A 19,437-nucleotide genomic window follows, 5' to 3' on the forward strand; every position below is an offset into this window, starting at 1 on the left:
CTGCTGCATTTTTCTCACCATGTTATATTCAAAGGCCTTAAGCCACTCTAGTACAGGCACCTTTTAATTTATTTTTTTTTAAGTCTCTCTGCCTTTAAAAGCAAAAATAAATCCACTGGCTTGTAAAGGGGGAATGAAAGGATGGCAAACACCCGAGCAGGTGCATCCATCCCTGCATGATGTCACCTTGCTTTGAAAATCAGCAAATTGTCAGTGCATCCACAGAGGAAACACACAAAAGTTGATATTTATTTGCAATTTTCTGTCTAGGAAGATTCTAACAAATCTCTTTTTTTTTCTTTTTTTAATACCCTGAACAGTGGTGTCCTCAGTCCTGGACAGGTGAAATCTGACAGCAAACCTCCTTAAAAAAAGGGATTTTTTTTTTTGTTCTTCATGATTTATTGAGGTATTGGAAAGGTTTATGGCAAAAAGGAGCTCTGCCATCCCACATTTACATAAGCTTCTTACGGCAGACAATACCTTTGTTTGTTCCTGAATATGCCATGTATTTTTCCTTCGTGCTTAAATGTGGATTCACATGAGGGGATGATAAAAGCATTTGAAATTAAGCAGTTCCTGAGTTAACCACAGAACCTTCTTTCAATTAGGCCTTCCTACATTATAATAATCCTTATTTTGAGATTATTCCACTATGTAAATGGAAGATTATAAACCAGAACGCTGAGAAAACCCCTCTCCCCCACCCAATTAACAATTTATCCTCTGAATCTTTTCGTGTAACACCTTTCAGCATACTTGTATCCAGTTCTGCCTTTACCTCACTGAGTGTCACAAATGTTGCACACTGATGAAAGATTTCTGGGCACTGATTTTAAGATAGTTGGGTTTTGGCAAAATTTTTCAGTTCTCATCAACACCTGGGATTCAAAATTCAGGAGGAAGAACTGTTAGAGCAAGAGGAGCAGCTCTGAAGGAAGGGTATAGGGCTCCCTGAGGACAATTCCATTTCACCAGTATTTTCTGGAAAATGCTCACAGCTGAATTTACCCTAAACAGAAAAAGGAGTTTACATGCCACACCAGTCTGTGTGTCTGTTTTGGGTTAAGTCTGAGTGATAAAGGCAAAAATAGTATTTGTTAGAGATACTACTTAGCAGTCATGGCCTTTCAGAGCCCTGTGGAGGGGAATAATGCTCTGCAGCATCTTGGATTCCCGCTTTGCCAATTTATTTCTTTCCTGCATCCAAACAGCTTTTGTTGGAGCAGCTGTAGACTGGGGACTGCCTCTGCATCTCCTGAGTGGTGCACATGAGGTTGGATGCGTTGGAGAGTGAGGTGCTGCCCTGCAGGAGAAAAAAACCCAGTGGATCCACAAAACTTGTTCAAGGTGAAGGGAGTTCCTCATGGAATCTGAGGGGGACTGTGTGTGAGGAAGACTGGAGGAAGCAGCAAGAGCCATGAGGGATGAGGCTTGGAGAGTGGTTTTTCACATGGGCAGGTAGTGATGGATGACAGGGAGTGGTTTTAAACTAAAAGGGCAGGGATTTAGATTAGAGGTTAGGAGGAAATTCCTCCCTGTGAGGGTGGGCAGGCCCTGGCACAGGGTGCCCAGAGCAGCTGTGGCTGCCCCTGGATCCCTGGCAGTGCCCAAGGGCAGGCTGGAGCAGTCTGGGATAGTGGAAGGTGTCCCTGCCCAGGGCAGGGGGTGGAATGGGATGGGATTTAAGGTCCCTTCCAACACAAATCATTCTGGGATTCTCTGCTCTGCTCTCTTCCAGGTGTCCTGCTGACTCAGGGACTGGCTGGGTGTCCCTGGCATCTGCTGCAGAGGGACAGCAGGACATTTATCCCACATCTTGCAGGCAGATTCTTGGAAAGACTCAGGTCCCTTTGTGCTCTCAGGGACATGAACAGCGCTGAAATCACAAAACACTGCACATCATAAAACACCTCCTTCATCTTGTGGACAGCTCTGCTTCTGCAGTCATTGGCACTTTTTCTAAATATCTGTTTAATGTCAGCTTCATTTGTTTTAATTCACTCCAATATTCCAAACCAGCAGCAGCTGAAACACCTATTTCTGTAATTAGTGCCATCTTGCTCCTGCATGATAATCTTTTCTCCAGGCTGCTGCTGGCTCCGAGAAGTGCACTTAGAAGAGAACTGGCTCTCAGTCGAGTTCAGGGTAACTGGAAGCAATGTAACCTTCAGGAGCAAATACTGATGGAAAAATACCATGTAATTGAATTTTCAGGAGGAGGGACAGACAGTAGAATTCCAGATTTCTCCTTTTCTGCACTGAAATTGGAGGTCTGATGCACTAGTCAGTAATAAAAAGCTGTGTGTTCCCCACAGGGCTTTGTTCTGTCACTGTGCCATAGTGACCTAATGCTTTTCTGGTGAATTCAGGAGTTCTGGTCAAGTTCTTAGCTGATCACACCAAACTTTTGTATCTTCCCCAGACTGAGAGCACTGCTCGAGGAAAGAGCTGGTGTATCCTGCAGGGAAGGACAATCTTTGCAAAGAAAGGTCTTCTCTGTGTTTTGTTTTGTGTTCCCAGGACCACTCTGACACCGATATCTGTACTCAGGGTCTGATGAGCGTGGATTGATTTATTTGGGAAGCTCCCACAGTGGCTTTGCCCATGGAGCCGTATCTCCTGTTCATGAGACTCCTTCCACACCACCTAGGCATCAGAAAAGGGGTTTGGTTTTATCAACCTCAGGCAGCGCAGAGCAGCACAAAACCAGCCTTGAAGAATCCAGCTTCACATCAAAAGAATTTGTGTCAGCTAAAAACCCGGGATCGTTTCACGGACCTGAACGTGTGCTTGTGGTGCTTCCAGAAGAAATGACGTGCTTGTGTGTCACTGCAGCATCACTCAGTGCCTGGCCAGCCCTGGCCTGGGGACACAGCTCATGGACTGTTCACACCCTCTCTCCCAGCGCGTGGGCTTTGCTGATTTGAATTCGGAGTTATCACAGACGCATGAATAAACATCAGTACCTCGAGTCAGTCGAACACCGGCAGCCAGACCACACTGTGGTCCCACTGCTCTGGAGGAGCTCTGGCACCAGGAGAGGGCACCAGAAGCTCTGACTCTCCCCCAGTGTGGCCCAGGGCTGGAATAAGGGTGGCATTTCCTACAATCCAACCATTTCTCTTCCTTCATTTCCATGTCCAGCAACACCTCACACTCTGACTTGGTTTTACCTACGAGATCTTGCAGCATCCTGAGTGAGTTAAATTTTCCTACAGGCGCTACTGAGTGGACAAGTATTCCTCTGGAGGCTGCCATTCCAGGCTGGCATTATCCAGTGCACTGATCAGCAGCTTCAGCAGGGAGCTGGAGATCTCCTCGGCAGGAGGAGTGAACTGCAGACAATCTCGCTCCTGCCCCAAAGGTGGGAGCTCCATCAGGGAAACAGCGGCGAGGAATTTGCCTTTCCTCCTTTCTCCCGTGGAGGCTGCGTGAATTGGCTGGTGATAGTTTTGTTCTTTGCTTAAATCTTGCAATCTGACTTACAGCCTTTGAAGAGTCTGAGGCAAACTGTGCAGCTGAATAAAGAGGGAGGGAGCAGCGAGTGATCCAAGGGTGCTCGGGGGAGAAGCAGAGAGGAGCTGCTCCATGGATGCACTGCAGAGAAGGTGGGATAGAAAGCCCTTGGAGAGATTAATCATCTCTTTTGCCCTTTTTGCAATCAGACACATTTTCCTGGCCAGCTTACACGAGTCCATGTGTCTGCCAGCTGCCTCTTGCAAGTTTGCTCTGAAAGAAGTCATTGAGTCTCTCTGAGAAAACTGCCTTGGCTCACGGGCTCAGAACATCAGACTGACTCCACACAGGGCTGGAGCTCCAAAAAACCCAGTCTGATCTGCCAAGCAAGGAACTGGAAGCAGAGGTTTGGAGGATGCATGTTATCCCAGATGAAATAACACACTTGGAATTATTATCTCCAGCCTTAGAGCACTCAGAGTTGCTGAATTTCCTCAGATGTCCTTCTCCAAATCACCACTGTCATCCTGGCATGGGTTTATAGCTTCAAGTCTTTGATCCTGCAACTTCAGGAAATGAATGAAATGAAATATAAGAAAATGAAATGAACTGGAGAAACACAAGGAATGCCCTAATGAAATGTGCACCAGGTGAAATTGTCTCAGCGTGTAACGAGGCATCTCCTCGGGCAAAACCTCTGGCATTCCGCAGGGTGATGCCGCACATGCCTGCAGGGGGTGACAGAAATTCACACCAGCAGGCTTTCCTATGGATATGGCCATCCTAGGAATTCCTCTGTGATAGTGCTTTTGGCTCTCTGTGCTTATTTAATGTATCTCCGAAATAACATCCTCATCTTTATTCGGCTTTGAAGCTGCACAGAGGGATTCCCTGTCTACCTGCCCTCCTTGCACATCCAGGATTCAGAAGCTCAGCAGCCCTTGGACAGCCTGTTTCCATAACAACAGAGGAGAAAAAACCTGAGAAGTACTTGGTAACTGCATGCAGGGCTGGTTGGTGTGACCTCCAGAGGGGCATCAGGCCTCCTGAACCCCCCCAGGCTGGGAGGACACCCCACAGAATTCCCTTCTCCTCCCACCAGCCCCTCCTCCCACCTCCCTTGAAGGAAACTTAAATTCTGTGGGAAGTGGAATGAGCAGCTCAGCTCTGACCCTCACACGAGGGGCTGGTGGCTTTAAGCTCCATCAGTTAATTTTTATCCATTATCCTTTTGCTGTGCATCCTCTTCCCCCCCTCTTCCCGAGGGCGTTAATAGACTCAGTCCCCCTAATTCTCCAGGCACCCCCTGCTCCCTGGGGACCCTGAGCTGTGTTTAAGGAGCACCCAGGAGGTGTCTGGGAGGACAAGCCTCTCCGGCCAGTGAACCCTTCACAGTGCCATGGGCATCATGGAATCACAGAATGGAACCCCAGGATGGTGAAAAAAAACCCCTTTAGTCTATAAAAACACACAGCTGTACTGCCAGCATTCCCCATTCCACTGTCACTGCTTGTACCAGCCTCTGCCTGATTTCTATACTTCTGGATCTTGTCTCAGGAGTGAGCACACAGCCCACAGAACACTGAACTCGTGGTCATTACTGCAACAGAAATAACAATAAATTATTCTGCAGGCAAAACAAATCCTGTGCAAATTGGATAGCAGAGACGCCTCTCTAGCAGCTTTAATGAAAGGCAGTTTGGTGTTCTTCTCCTGGCTCAGAAGTGACTTGCTCACTTAATGAGCAGGGGTCTTGTTCTGATCAATTTGTCCCAGTTTCACAGGGGTATCACTCCCCTGCTCAGCAGCATCACTCCTGATTTATCCCAGCACTCAAAATGTGCTTGTCTCTTACTCAGCCATCCTTTTTTATTAATTCCAGCTTGTCTTTGCCCTTTCTGGCATCTATAACTCCAGAGGCACAAGTGAGAGCACTCACTCAGCACAGGTGAAAAGGCAGCTGCCAATTAAATCCCTGTAATTCATTGTCATTCCCAGCCCCGACAGAGACCCCGGTGTGGGATCAATCCATTTATCTTCTCCTTAGGTCACACTCCAAGCCAATAACCTCATCAGCGTAAACACCCTTAAGCTCCCTTATCCTCTTCATCACAGTTTAAGCCATATTTTACTTTCTCTTGCCTTTTGCATGCTGAACTTGCAATTTTTGCATTGCCTTGCCCCACTTATCCCACTGATTTTGCAGTTACCCTGCAGAGTGAATGGAAATCTCTGGCTTCCCACTTTTCCACCCAATTACCTCATTTTCTTTGGTGGGCCAAAGCAGATTTTCTGGCAAACACATAAGCAAAGTTTCCCTGGTCATGAAGGGTAACTAATGCTTAGGACAAAGATTAATTCTACATCCTGGAGGATAAATATTTGCCATAAAACTGTAGGGAAAATGTTGTATTTCACCTATTCTGTTGTCACGATCAGTTTCTAATGAGCTAATACACAACACATTTTAAAGAGACAACATAGTTCCTGTCTAAGACTATTCAATTTTGAGCTACATTGGTCAATTGATATGTTAGGAACCATAACAGGTGCCCCCAGGGGTTATCCTGGCTTTATTACAGCAGTATTTAAACCCAGCCTTGGCTGAGTGGTCTGTGACCACATCTAGGCCTGGCTTAAAAGAGGCTTTGTCAGCACAGGGCTTGTCACAGTCCTCAAAACCCTCTCTGGACACCCACAGCCATAAATCTGCTGCATCTTGCTCAGTGTTTTAAGTTCAAATACCCTCTTTTAATGAGAAAACATGAGTCAAAACACTGAGGTGTAAGGATTTCTCACTGGTTTTTGAGTTTCTTTCCCCCCAGTGTATGAATCACTGGCAGCATTCACACCTCCAGCCATTGCTTTGAATATTTCAGGGATTTTTTTGTGGTTTTAATTTGAAGACATATTTGTTTGTTTTTTTTAATTTTATTCTCTCTCAGCTGCTCGTGACAAACACAACTCCCTGCCCCATTTCACATTTCAACGTGGAACTTTAAAAGTGCTCAAGTGCTTCAGGTAAGCTAACGCTCTCTTCTCCTTAAATACCTAACCTGGTTGGAAACTGGAGTATTATTTCTAACTGTTTAGAGCTTTTAAAGTAGCACAGCCAATATTTAATTAAAATTTAAATAAACAGCAAATCATTCTCTTGTGCATTTCTTGTGCCATCAACACGTCGCCTTTGGACCCATGGTGACGCCTTTGCAGGCCGTGCTACAGTGTCACCTAAGGGTGGCCCAGTGACCCACCTGGGGTGGATTTACATCTCCAGTCTGGCACCAGAAGAAGCTGAAAGAGCCCCCAAATTTTGCCGACTCATTGGTCTTTCAGCGCCTTGCTTTGAGAGCTCGGAGCTGTGCCAGAGAGCAGCGGTGACAGGAGAAATTGAATTCCAGCGCGTCCCTCTGCCCATCTGGAAGCAGCAATTCAGGCTGTTTCCCATTGACCTCACAAGATTAATTGGCAGTTGATAGGCTTTATATTCTAATTTTCCACCTAAGGGCCCCGCTGTGTTTCAACTGCTGGGCCTGCAGAAAGGCATCTTCGTGTGGAATGAAAACTTGTATGAATGAAACATTTCTGATCTGCTTATTTTGAAGTCTTATTTTGTCCTTTCATCCCTGATTACTCCAGCTTTGGACAGACAGGTTAGCTTATAAGGATTTTCTTTTTCCGTGGTTTGTGTCAGGGGTTCTTTTGGCTTTAACTTTGCTGCAGCTGCATTATTTAACATCCTTCTCTTTATTTTTACTCAGTTCAATCTCTTGGCAATAAGGGTGGAGAACAAATTGATTTTCAAGACATATATAAGATTATACGATGGAGTATTGCAAGAAGAAAAAATACAGTCCCTTAGTCAATTAGGAGATAATTAACAAGTGACTGCTGCAACTACTTTGATTGGGATGAGATGCAGTCAGGTAGAAAAGCCAGAAAAAAGTAAAACTTGGAAGAGTTTTTTGTTTTATTTAGAATTTGAGAGGAAATGGTAACTTCAGCCTTCCTGCTCCCCCTACCAAGAAAATGTGTAAGGCTTTTAACGTGGATGGCACAGGGAAGGAAACTCATTCTAGCAAAGGTAAGAGAAATATAAACAGTTTGAGTGTTCAGAGCTTTACAGAGGATTGAATATCCCTGTCTGGAAACAATTCCTCTTAGAAAAGTTCCTTTGGTACAGTGGTGATTACTGTCATCCCGGGAAAATGATGCCTGGCTTGCATTCCTGCCCAGAGGCTGGATGTTGGCATGGGGATTTCTTTCTCTGCTGGTTCTCTAAGGGATGTGTGCGACTCCTCAAGTGAGGAATATCTGCAGGGCTGTGCCACGGACCTCGGAAGGGCTTGGTTCTGTCAGCAGGCAGTGAACACTCTGCAGAGAAATTTATAGCCAAATGGAGATCTGCCATTTTTTAATCATTACCCATTTGCGTTACTCGTGCATTTAGCTCCCAAAGGAGGCAAGACACACTTAAAATGTCCTTTCTGTTGTGCATTTCACTGCTTTAGTGTGTTCTGCAGAGCCACTGCCTGAGAAACTCCTGTGAGCCCAGCACAAAAGGCAGGTGGCAGAAGGGCTGAGAAAGCAGTTTCACCAAAGCTGAAATGTGGGAGCTGTTAGATGACAGAGAGACACTTAGAAAAGGATCCAGGATGAATTTCCAGCTGATGGAGAGTGTCAGAGCCAGATTAACTTCAGGGAGCTGGAATTCAGCTCAGCTTGGACTCCATGGTAACCCCAAATCATTAAATCAGTGTGTACCTTAGCACACCTGCAGGAGTCTAAACACAGTGGATCTGACAGGGTTTTTTCTCTGCTTTTGCTTCCCCTCCCTGTTGGAATTACTCAGTCAAGGATGCATTTTTAGGATGACATCTATCTACTGCTGTTGATTTCTGAGGGAGCAAATGACCTCCTCGAGGAACTTTTTGAAGCCCTCAAGCAGAGTGTGGCTCCTGTAACAGGATTTTTCCTGCTCCATCCCAGAGCTGGACTATGCAGCAAGAATGAGGACAGATAGGGTAAGATGTGGAGTTTGCTACAGCTGCAGCCACTTCAGAGTTAGACAGATCTCAAAACCAGTTTCCTTTTGCTGACAGGACTTGGATTAATGGGTTTCTTTTGAGGTGACCTTTGTGTGCCCTTGGCTTATTCCAGGCCCTTCCTGGCCTGGATCTTGTGCTGAGTTGGGCTTTTGCCACTGCTGGGCATCAACCTTTGTGATCACGATGCCATGATAATTTTTTTTTTCCTTTTCTTTCATACCCTTTTATACCTTTTTTACAACTCCTGTATTCTTAGTGCTTTTTGCCTACATTCTTGGCCTTGTTTGTTCAGCCAGGAGACTCAACATCTTAGAAGCTTCGTAGCTGGGGATCAGTGTGCCCCAGAGCCCAAAGTCCTCTCCAGAACACATTCTGTAAACTGAGATAGAACCATCCAGGGGAAGGTTCCTTGGGGAGGGGGGCTCATTCGAGCCTCTCATTGGGGAATCTTTGATAGACCTGCTAATTAGTAACACCTATAATGTTGTACCAGACATTTTGGGGTGTGCATTGCTGTGTGCATGGAGGTGCATTCGACCTGGATGTGTGCACCTAAGGATCCTTAAAATAAATCCCAAGGTAAAATCCCTTTTCCCCTTCTAACCATGTTTGACTCTTGATTTTAAGACCAGGAAAAGGCATCAATCAACTGACAGGAACTTCTTATATTCTACATCCCTGATTCAATCTTTTTTCTTAAGCTAAAAAGTATTTTAAGAAAAATATCTGCTTGTGGTTCATAATGGCCCATCGCAAATGATTTACCACAACTAAGAAAATTTTGCTAAAGGGTTAATTCAACTCTCTGCTTCAAAAAAAAAATAATCACAAAATACAAAAGCAATAGAGATTTTCATACCTATTTCATATCCTCTGCTCATTCAGTTATGGATTTTGTAGTCCTCAAACAGATCAGGTTAAACCTGTGGCTCTTAAGTCCCTCTGGATTTATGTCCCACTCAGAGTATAGGATCTCTGTAGACATCCTTGTCCTTGCTTCATCCCATTGCATTTTCTGCCCTGGAAAAATCTCCTGCTTGCTCACAGCCAGCTGACCAAGGGGTGAAAGTCACCCTGCACCACCTCATTTACTCTTAGGTTTGATCTGAAAGTTTTGGAAGTATTCATCATTTTAATTCAGATACTGAAAAAAAATGGCTAAGTATTGCCTGCTCAGTCTATTGAAACTATTGCTATGTATTATCATAATTTACAAATATAATTCTGAATATCTGGGTAATCCCCAGCACTTTAAGTCCCTACTTTCATTCTTGAAAGAATGTAATTTTTTGACTCACGCTCATCATCTTGCCTTAGCAACATTTCCAGTATTTACTGAGTGATTCTTATTTTTAATAAAATTTCTTGGGTTTCCATAACATGAATTTATATATATGCATAAAAGGTTGAAGGGTTTGCTTTTTAAACAGTGTTTTCCCAATTATTCTATTTGATATTCTCATTACTAGTTTGTTTTTCTCATTGAGTGTCTTGTCTGAAGGACACTGAAGAGGGATGAATCATTTATGTGTTCTGTTACGTGAGAATTGCCAATATTTTTTAAAGAAGCCTCATGTTGTTGGTCAAGCTATCACTTCCCTGCTTGCATAATAATTTTATATAACTGCTCATAGCCTGACTGTGCAAAAAAAAAAAAAAAATTGCTTTAATATGGAGTTATTTGTATGCTGTTTTTCCCTAAGCCCTCTAGACTTCTATAACTTTGTCCGTCTGGTGGAATTTAAAAGCAGTCTGAGATGTAATTGGAAAATGTATATCATAGCTTGTAGTATTTAGAGGCAAATTGTCTGGACTGAAATTGCTGATGCAGGTGACCTATTGAACACCCTGCAAGCCACCAGTCACATTAAATTGGTGAAGGAACACAGGGAGCACCACCTGGTTCAGCAAAACCCCATCTATTGTTTGGGGGGGGGGTGTTTATGTGGATTTTAATGCAGGCTATTGTAATAAAATCAACTCCGTGGGTGCAAAAAATGGGAGAATACAAATGACAGCATTAGCCAAGACCACTGTTTGTCCCTGTCTGAGGAGATCTGGGCCATTTCTTCTTCCCTCATGAAAGCCAAATGAAGCCCAAGGCAATCATCCTGCTCAGGTGTCTGCACAGTTTGGGAGGGGGTCCCTGGTAATCTGATTTAGCTGGTTATGTTCAGAACTGTGACTGCTCGGTTTCAAGGGTAGCTACAGTAATTCTGTAAATGTTTGTTGTTATTACAATCCAAACGGGTTGGATTCTCAGCTAAAAACGCACACAAAACATTTCTTTACAATCCTTGATTTTATTTTTTGTGTTCTATCAGTGTAGGATTTTTGCAGTGGAAATTTTGTGGAATTTTTGTCAGTTGACCTTGACAGAAAGTAAAAAAAAAAAAATATCCACAAAGCATTTTATTCAGCAGTTGGTGAGCAATAGGTCTCATCTACATCACTGGAAAAACACAACTGTGCTCCTGGATTGTCCAGGCAAAGGCTCCGTTCTCCACATCCCACCTCCACACTCTGGGCAGGGATCAGAACTGCGAGGACCTTGCTGCTGAGGTTTTGTCCAGTGAGTAGCAGCTTTTGTTCAGGAATAGGAAATCTTTATTCCTGGGCTCCTTTAATCTCTTCCACAAATGAATGAGATCGATGCCATTGTCCTGACGTGAGTCACGATTCCATTTCTCTACATTTTGCAGCTTCCTCCTCCTGGGCTTTGTGCCAGTTCTGGCAGAGACCAAAGATGCATTTTCAGACAGCTGTTTTTGTGAGGTGCACTTGCTTTTCCTCACAAATGTCCTTGTCCATCTGCAGGCAGAGCACTGGACAGGGGCTGCTCCTCCAGCCTTCCCTGTGAGGGTGGGCAGGCCCTGGCACAGGGTGCCCAGAGCAGCTGTGGCTGCCCCTGGATCCCTGGCAGTGCCCAAGGCCAGGCTGGACATTGGGGCTTGGAGCAGCCAGGGGTGGCACTGGATGGGCTTTAAGCCCCTTCCAACCCAAACCATTCTGGGATTCTACAGAAAATCAGGAATACTGTGTTGTGGCACCACTGGAGCCCAAACCACCCTGCCACAAATTCTGTAACAAAGGTGAGGCCCAGTTTTGCCCCAGCTTCGGTCCAAGGAATCTTCAATTATTTTCTGCTGGATGAAGTGTTGTCCAGAGCTCAGCCAGTCTGTCCTGGAGCAGAGTACAAACTTGAGTGGAGCTTTCTGGTCCAGCTGGGAATTAAACCTAAATCCCCATCTCCAGGCTGAGCTCTCTCATCTCCTGCTGTGCCTGTTTTTCAAGGAAAAGAGACCACGACCTCCTTTTTTTGATGGAAACATATGGAAATATGTGGTTGACCATAGGATACACAAACCAGCCTACTCTGTGAATCGTTTTCCATCCTGATCTTTGGATCTGAACCTGTGGACGAACTCCCATGCCTAACTAATCTTTCAGATGCACTGTGACATTCGTGCTCTTAAGTGTTGTGAGCTTGGTTGTCTTTTGGATTTGTTTTCAACCCCGACCTTGCCGCCTTCTCTCAAAAGGACTGTGGGAATCTAACTGGAAAATAAGAACCAAATATTTCCCTGAATTTGAGCCTAAATCTCTTCATGTTTGCACAGCAGACAGGCAGCTCGCTGTATTTTGGTGTCAGATTTGTTATTACAGATTAGATCAATTGTCTGGCTGCAGTAGCAACCCCCCCCCCCGCCTTGTAATGCACTTAGTTGTGAAATCATGGACTCAGTGGTGGGAAAACCAGAAAATTCTCCATAACCCCTCCAAGCAATCAATTTATGCCCTGAAGCATGAGATTTGATTACCATTGTTATTATCTTAGCCTGCATAGTTACAAATGTTATTAGCAGTCATAAAATTATCCAGCCTTAAAAAAAATCTGATTAAGAAAAAAAAAAAATCCTGACATTTCACTCCAGGTTCTTCAAAGCCTGAATTCCTGGGATTGCTTCGAACTGCGAAAAGTGGTAATTCCTTTAATTCACTTTAAATTTGCTGTCCTTTGCTCACGTGGATTTCTCCTGGACTCTCATTAGGAAGGGATAGATGAGCATTTCCTGGTGCGTCTGAAGTTTCTCTCTGGTGAAGACCCATCCAACTTTCAGCATTTCAAAGCTAAGCGTTGATGAGGTGTGCTCAGATCTGTGTTTAATAAACCATCAGCAGGATGTGCATCACCCTCTCTCTCCTCTGTGTTTTTCCCTTTATAATTCAAACATTTTCCTATGGGCTCCAAGCTCCTAAAGCAGCTCAGCGCTTCTCAAGCTCTGCATCTCAGCTGGTATAACTTAAATACTCTCAAATTTCAAAAGTTAAGGAAAACTGCAAATTGTTGCAGCAGGGCATCATTTGAAAATTTAGGTGGCATCATGTCCATTATTTTAGCCACTGAATTTGTCCAGAACCAAAACAGATTCCCAGAAGCTTATCCTGTTCCTTAAAAAATCAGTATCAAATTGTGGTTCTTGATATTCAAATACATTTCCATTCTTGCATATCTACCTATTCAGAAAATTACAGCATCTTTATTAACGAGCTCTGCTGATGGGATATGTGCTGGCAATTACAAGCAAATTAATTTTCTCCACAGAAAATCTGGCCAATCTGTTCTTTTGTCCTGTGTATTTAATGTGTCTTAAATGGCATTTAGAGTAGGATTGGGAACCTTCTGAGCCTGCCACCAGACTCGAGCTGGGTTTAAAATGGTGGGTGTGTCTTGAGGGAGAACATTCAGGGAATCAGGTAACAAGTTACAGTTGGGATTGGCAAAACACACCCTCTGTTCCTTCTGATTCCTTCAGACAATGCTTGAGATAAATAGTCTGAGGGTGCTTTCTGTCACTTGATTTCAGACAAAATTATGCATTTAACGTGTATTTTAAATATGTGATCAGTATCAGCCTAGAGAGAATTAATTTTTTCCACTGTTTCCAGCAGTGTTGCTCTTTCATTCTCACATCAAGCAAGTGGGTCTGATGAAAAGGCTCCTTGATTTTCAGCAGGAAATCCCAAAATAAAGGGCAGTTTTGTGAGACACAGAGAGGACCACACTGAGCTTCTCTGTCTTTATTTTTGTTTGGTGCAGACTTAAGTGCGATGACATTTGCCCCATTTCATTGCCCAGCGAAATGTGAAGCACGATTGATTAGGTCTATTTACACTTTACTTAAGGCAAACCCAATTCTCAAACAGATTTAGTTAATGCCATGTTATTACTATTATTATTAATAGGAACACATTTTATTTTGCAAGCAGGGAGCAGCTCTGGGTAAGCTGCTGTATTTTGGCCTTTCCATCAGCTGGCTTCCTAGTGGAAGAAAGGCGTTGTGCAGGGTTCTGTGTGAAAAATTAAAACCATTTCCTGCTTTCCATGGCCTCAAACCTGAACATGGGAGAAGACCCTGGGAAAATCATATTGATAGAGAGGATCTAAAAGTTGGGGCAGCTAAGCAGGGAAATGAAGGTCTAAGGGGTGGGGGTGCATTCTGCAAGCCCAGCTTCCCTCTGTGGCACAGGGAGGTGGGGGTGTAGGGATGGGCAGCCTGGGAAGTTGACTTTGGCAGCAGCCCTGCCTCAAGCAGTGTCTGGAGGTAATTAAATTGGTGTCTCTCTTCTTCATGTCAGAGCCCTGCAAAAATCAACCTGGAAACTCCTGGAACTGCTGAGGCATCCTGGGAGGAGCTCAGTATTGGCTGGGGAGAGTGGGAGTCGCTGTCCCCGTTTTTCATCCTCCTGGCAATGGCAGGAGGGGCAATGCCAGCTCTCCCTGGCTCTTATCTCTGCTCCCAGACAAGCAGCTTCCCACCCTCGGCATTTCCAGTTATTACCAAGGCTCCAGTGAATCTCCAGTCACCTCTGGATTGGAGTGGATCTCGTTGGTACTGCATCAAACAGCTTTTCAATCCATGGGCAGCCCTCAGACATTCCTCCAGAGCTGCCTCCTTGTCCATTTATTTCCCAAGTTTCCGCTCACAGGGTGCAGGCCTGTTGCTTAGCTGTTGGTTGCTTTGGGGAGCAATGTGCTGTAAATATAACATTTTACTGTCTTCAGATGGAACAGTGACTCAATTCAGGGTCTGGCGTGGAGGGCAGGATCCAAACGGAGGATTCCCAGTCCGCTGTGTGAGCTCTGGGCTGGGTGTTTGCCCCACAGAAATCTGCACAACTCCAGAGCTTCCTCAGCAGCCTCCTCTGCTTTGCTCCAGACGTTTCTACTGGAGCAAGTTCACTTATGCATAGTTTAATATAAAAATTCTATCTCTGTGGATTGCTTGACTTTGCATGACTGCAAACTTACCACTGTTTTAATGGTTTTGCATTTACTTAACAAATATATTAAACTATTCTGCCCTTTTCCCTTCCAGTTTTCAGATCTTTTTTCTTTTACTGCCATCTTTATAATGCCTTTCCTCAAATCTAATTATTTACTTCCCACCCAAAAGGCAAGCTCACCTACTTAAATCTGCTGGAGATAAACAACACCAGTCGGCCAGCACATCCAGAAATTCCAATTGCCACTGTCCCAAAAATCTTTAACCCAAATGCTAATAATCCCCAGGAGTGCCACTGTGATTCGGTAGGGTGGGTTTATGGTTTAATGTCCGTGAATGCTACTTTATGATTATTGTTCATGGCATTAGGCAAGGCTCACAGAAAAGAAAAACACCCAAAGGTCAGCAGAGAGACAGAAACGTCTGAGGAGTCCGAGCCCTCATGAAAATTATTATGTCTGACCTTCCCCACCTCTCGGGATGGAGTGCTTAAGACAATGACTGGCAGATTTGTGATGAGTGTCTTCACCAATCACTTAAAAATTTAGCCCATTCCACGCAGGGCTCAGAGAACGAAGCACGCAGGCAGAGTCTGGGCGCTCGAGCGTACACGTGAACCTGAGCTGGGTTTGTGCTCATGTACAGCACACGCAGCAAAAATTACACGGGGGGGGCATTAGTAAAAAAAAAAAAAAAGAAACGAGGAAGAGAGGATTTCCCGAGGTCTGGTGTTGGGATGATTGGGTACATGGGTTTAGTGGGGGAGAGGGGTGAGGAGGGAAGGGCTAAACCCAGTCTGGGTTTTCTTAATCTTCATCCTTTCCTCTGAAAAGCAGCGACAATTCTACTCCCGAGAGAGGGGTGAGACGAGGCGGGGACCGTCCCTTCCCCGGCAGCGCCTCCCTCCTCCTTGCCCGCATTTTGGCGGAGCCCCTCCACACCGAAGCGAGAGCATCCCGGGGTGCTGCCGGGGGCAGTGCCCTCCGTTCGGCCATTCCTTCATCCTCCTCCCGCCTCGCTTCTGGGCCGGCCGGCACTCGGGGCCGCTCTCCGGCACCTGCCCCGGCTGCGGGACGGTCCCCCCGGGCTGGGGGCGGGCAGGGGCTCCCCTCGCTCCCTCCTCTCCTCCCTCCCGGGGCCGGCGCCGTCCGCAGGTGCCGCCCGGAGCAGCGGGGGCGGAGGCGCCGCCGGCAGCCGGCTCCGGCCAGGGGGATGCCGATCGGGCAGGTGGGACCCGGAGCGGGGCCGGGGCCGGGCCGGGGGTGGCTGTGCCCCGGGGGAGGCTGCGGGGAGCGCGGGGGCTCGTTGCCATGGCTCCCTGCAAGCTCCGCCGGAGGAGATAGCGATGCCAGTCACGGAGGGACCCTCTCCCTCCTCGTGGGTGTGGAGCGGGGCTGGCTTTGGGGTGGTTGCGTTGGGTTTTTTCTCTCCCCCTCCTTCCCTCCTCCCCCCAGTGTTTTTTTTTTTTTTTTTTCGGGGTGGAGCGATTAATTCGGAGCGCCGGGACGGGGCTGCGGAGCTGCCTCCGCCACCGCGACCCCTCCGCCCGCCCGGGCTCAAGGTACGGCGGGGGGACCCGGGAGGGGCTCCGGGGGTGCCCGGCCGCGGGGCTGCCCCGCCGCCGCCCCGGCTCGCCCTGCCTGGCCCCCAAAGCTCGCTTTAATTATTATCGCTCTGATTTGAAAACTGGTTTTCCTGCTCCCGGCACCTCACCTGGCAGCGGCGCCGCGCTGCGCCCCGCGGAGCGATGAGGAAGCGGAGCCCGGCCCAGGGCGAGCAGGTGCCGCGGGGGGCCCGGGGTGCAGCTCGGGGGGGCCCGGGGGTCCCGGGGAGCCGGTCCGGCCCCTTCCCCCTGCCCCGCTGCCAGGCGGGCTCCCCGCGCTCCGAGGAGCCGCTGCCCACGGAAAGTTTCGGGGGTGCGGAGCCCTGCGGGGCCAGGGGACAGCGCGGAGGGTCCGGGCGACAGAGCCGTGGCGCGGGGGCTTGGCTGGGGGACGGCGGGTCAGTCCCATGTTGCTTTAGGTGGGCTCAACTTTGCGAGCCTGGATGCCCTGCCTCTGTGGCGAAGGCTTGTTTCTGCTTTCCTGATGATTTTGGAGAAGGTTTCGGGCGGTTTTGCTGCAATACCTAAATAATTACCGAAGTCCCCATGGTTTTTTTTTCACTGGGGAAGCGACGCGCTCATGTTGCACCGCAGGAGCGCTATTGGAATCTCGGTGTCGGTGCTGGGTGGTATTGATTTGTGTTGCACGATCAGACAGCATCGGTGAGCCTGGCAACGTAGTCCAAGGAGATTCTGTTTTCTGTAGTCAGCCACAGCAAATGTACGCAGGCTTTTCATCTGTCACTTCCAGCATTAGTGATACTTTGCTTCTTTTGGGGTAGAAAGGGACTAAGCTGTGTTGTGTTGGATTATGTGCAGGTATTCAGCACTACCTGGGAATACTTTTGCTTGAAACATGGTTTTGGAGAATTTCACTGGAGAGGTGGCAGGTGGCATTTCTGGTTTGTTGCCAAGGGTTCGTTTAGTGTGACCGAAGTAATATGTGCTGTGTAGCTCCACCAAAACCCATTCCATAAGCAATAAATAATGAATATTATGATTTTAGATAGAGGTGTGAGGAAAGGAAAGGGGTGAAAAAGCAGTGCTTTATATAATTATGTATTTTTTGGCCATTTTTGAACGTGAAATATTACCCTGTTGGAGCTGTGCTTGCCATCCTCTGGCCATTGCTTCCCACGTGCCTCTGCTTATCTTCTGATATGAAGTATCAGAGTGCACAACTTCTGCTGTGTTAACACTTCTCTCTTGCTTAAAAGTAAGAGATTTCCCTCATCTTTCAAAAATAATAATAAAAAAAAAAGCAACCAACCAAACCAGATAAATCCCTCTCTCAATGGCTCGTTAAAAAATTAGGAAATTCTGGTTTGCCAGTTTCTGGTCCTCACTTAGGCTGAGCATCTGCTGTCAGTGGAGTCTGGCTTGCAGAGGAACTACAAGTCCAGATCATGTGACATTAAAGTAAGATAAACAAGATAGGACACCAAGATTTGCAGAAGGTAATTTCTTTAGAAATACTGCCCAGTGTACGTGAAATTATCCTTAAATACCTTCAGTAAAAAAACACCTGCCAACAATCAAGAAGTTGAAGTTTTGCCATATGCAGCACACAGCTTGGAAACCAATTTGTTTCAAAACTCTTCCTGTTTATTATTGATTTTTATCAAAATAGGGATGAAATGAATCTTGAATGTGAGGCTGAAATAAAGAGGCCGTGCTTCAGCAATACACACCTGGATTGCATTTAACTCAGTGTAATTATTGTGGGCATTTAGTATGAGTAACTTCAGTAATTACCCTTCATGAACGAAAATACAAGAGTCCACTTCTCTCCCCCAACAGATAAGCCTTCATTTAAATGAAAGATTGCATTATTCACAGCTTGGATGTGTACTTTGAGTGGCTTGGATTGGAGCCACCTTGTTTGCCAATAAAAATATGCTTTATCACTTCTGTTTGGGAGAAAAAAATGGAACAAAAAGGTATCTATTCTTTACATGAAACAGTGTTGGGGACAGTTGCTTCTGTGATAAGAAAGGATCTGCTCCTTTCCCCAGTGGGAGAGGACAGGGACTACTTTAAACACTACTAATTAGTTCAGTTTATCTTGCATGCATTGCAATGCTGTAGTTAGTTAATTATAGCTTTTCCCATTAGCAGTACGTTAAGAATAATGAATTAACATATCACACAGATCAAAAGAACATCTACAGAGTTTATCTTAGAGGAAAAAAAGTGTTATTTTGTGTCAGGAAGTCCCCGTGGCTTTCCCAAGGCACAGATTTTGTTGGAATTCCTGGGCTGGTGCTTCAGAGCCCGATGAATGACTTGAATTGATCACAAACAAGTGACACTGGAGCTCTGGGTTGCTTAGCAACCCACCAAGATGCCACAATTTCTTTTGGTATATTTGTCCAGTAAAGTAGAAATTCAGTTTTGTTACAGATCATGGGTTCTTTGCGAGCACAAAGCCCACCCTATAATAACCCTAAATCACAGAGAATGAAAGTTGATGTCCCAGCAGAGTGCGGGAGCAGCATGGGTATGAAAACAGAGCAGGAATCCTGTAACTGTATTCTGGTGGTGATGTGCTCAGTGTTTTATAACAAGTTTCAATTATCCTTTCTTGGGTAGACTCCTAAAAACCCAGAATCATTAGTGGCACAAGTTCTAACGATGTTTGAACAGTTCTCCTCGTGCTGTTGTGGGCTGTGGGATCCTGTAAGGCCTGTGGGGTTCCCCTATGCTCCACTTTGGAACGGAAACTGGAATGTGCAGATTGATTGGGGTCTGAGTTATCCCATGGCCCACAAGGGTGGAGAGCTCTGCTGGGGTGTCCTCAGAGCAGGCACTGGGTCCTTGACAGATCCCTTTTGAGGAAGGGAATAACAGGTTTAGTACTCGAAGAGCAGAAGGAAGATAAATGTTATCATGATTAGGTACCTAAGTACCAACATTGGCTGCAATGAATTATATTCTGCTCAGTGACCCTTTTTGTTACCCCTGGCTCCACATGTGCTGCACCTTGGAAGGGAGCCCTGCATCGCCCCATCCCCACTCTGTGTGCTTTTGTTGGATGGAG

General features: G+C 46.1%; 1 protein-coding gene and 1 long non-coding RNA gene across 5 annotated transcripts in view; both read left to right on the plus strand.

The window, feature by feature from the left end:
• The window catches only part of LOC138117432 (uncharacterized), a 41,243-nt gene extending 26,380 nt beyond the window's left edge, over positions 1–14,863 (plus strand). For all 3 annotated transcript variants that reach the window (XR_011154638.1, XR_011154636.1, XR_011154637.1), the window contains 4 exons: positions 1,215–1,350; positions 1,742–4,453; positions 6,405–6,480; positions 12,443–14,863. This is a non-coding gene — a long non-coding RNA (uncharacterized lncRNA). The remainder of the gene's footprint in view (positions 1–1,214; positions 1,351–1,741; positions 4,454–6,404; positions 6,481–12,442) is intronic.
• Positions 14,864–16,000: 1,137 nt separating this feature from the next.
• The window catches only part of CHL1 (cell adhesion molecule L1 like), a 128,904-nt gene continuing 125,467 nt past the window's right edge, over positions 16,001–19,437 (plus strand). The window contains exon 1 of one of the 2 annotated variants that reach the window (XM_069028383.1): positions 16,001–16,021. The gene's annotated coding sequence lies outside the window, so the exon portion shown is untranslated. Of the gene's footprint in view, positions 16,022–16,259; positions 16,356–19,437 lie in introns of those variants that run through there. The other variant, XM_069028381.1, reaches the window with a different exon arrangement.

Source organism: Aphelocoma coerulescens, chromosome 12, assembly GCF_041296385.1.
Source record: "Aphelocoma coerulescens isolate FSJ_1873_10779 chromosome 12, UR_Acoe_1.0, whole genome shotgun sequence".
NCBI lineage: Eukaryota > Metazoa > Chordata > Aves > Passeriformes > Corvidae > Aphelocoma > Aphelocoma coerulescens.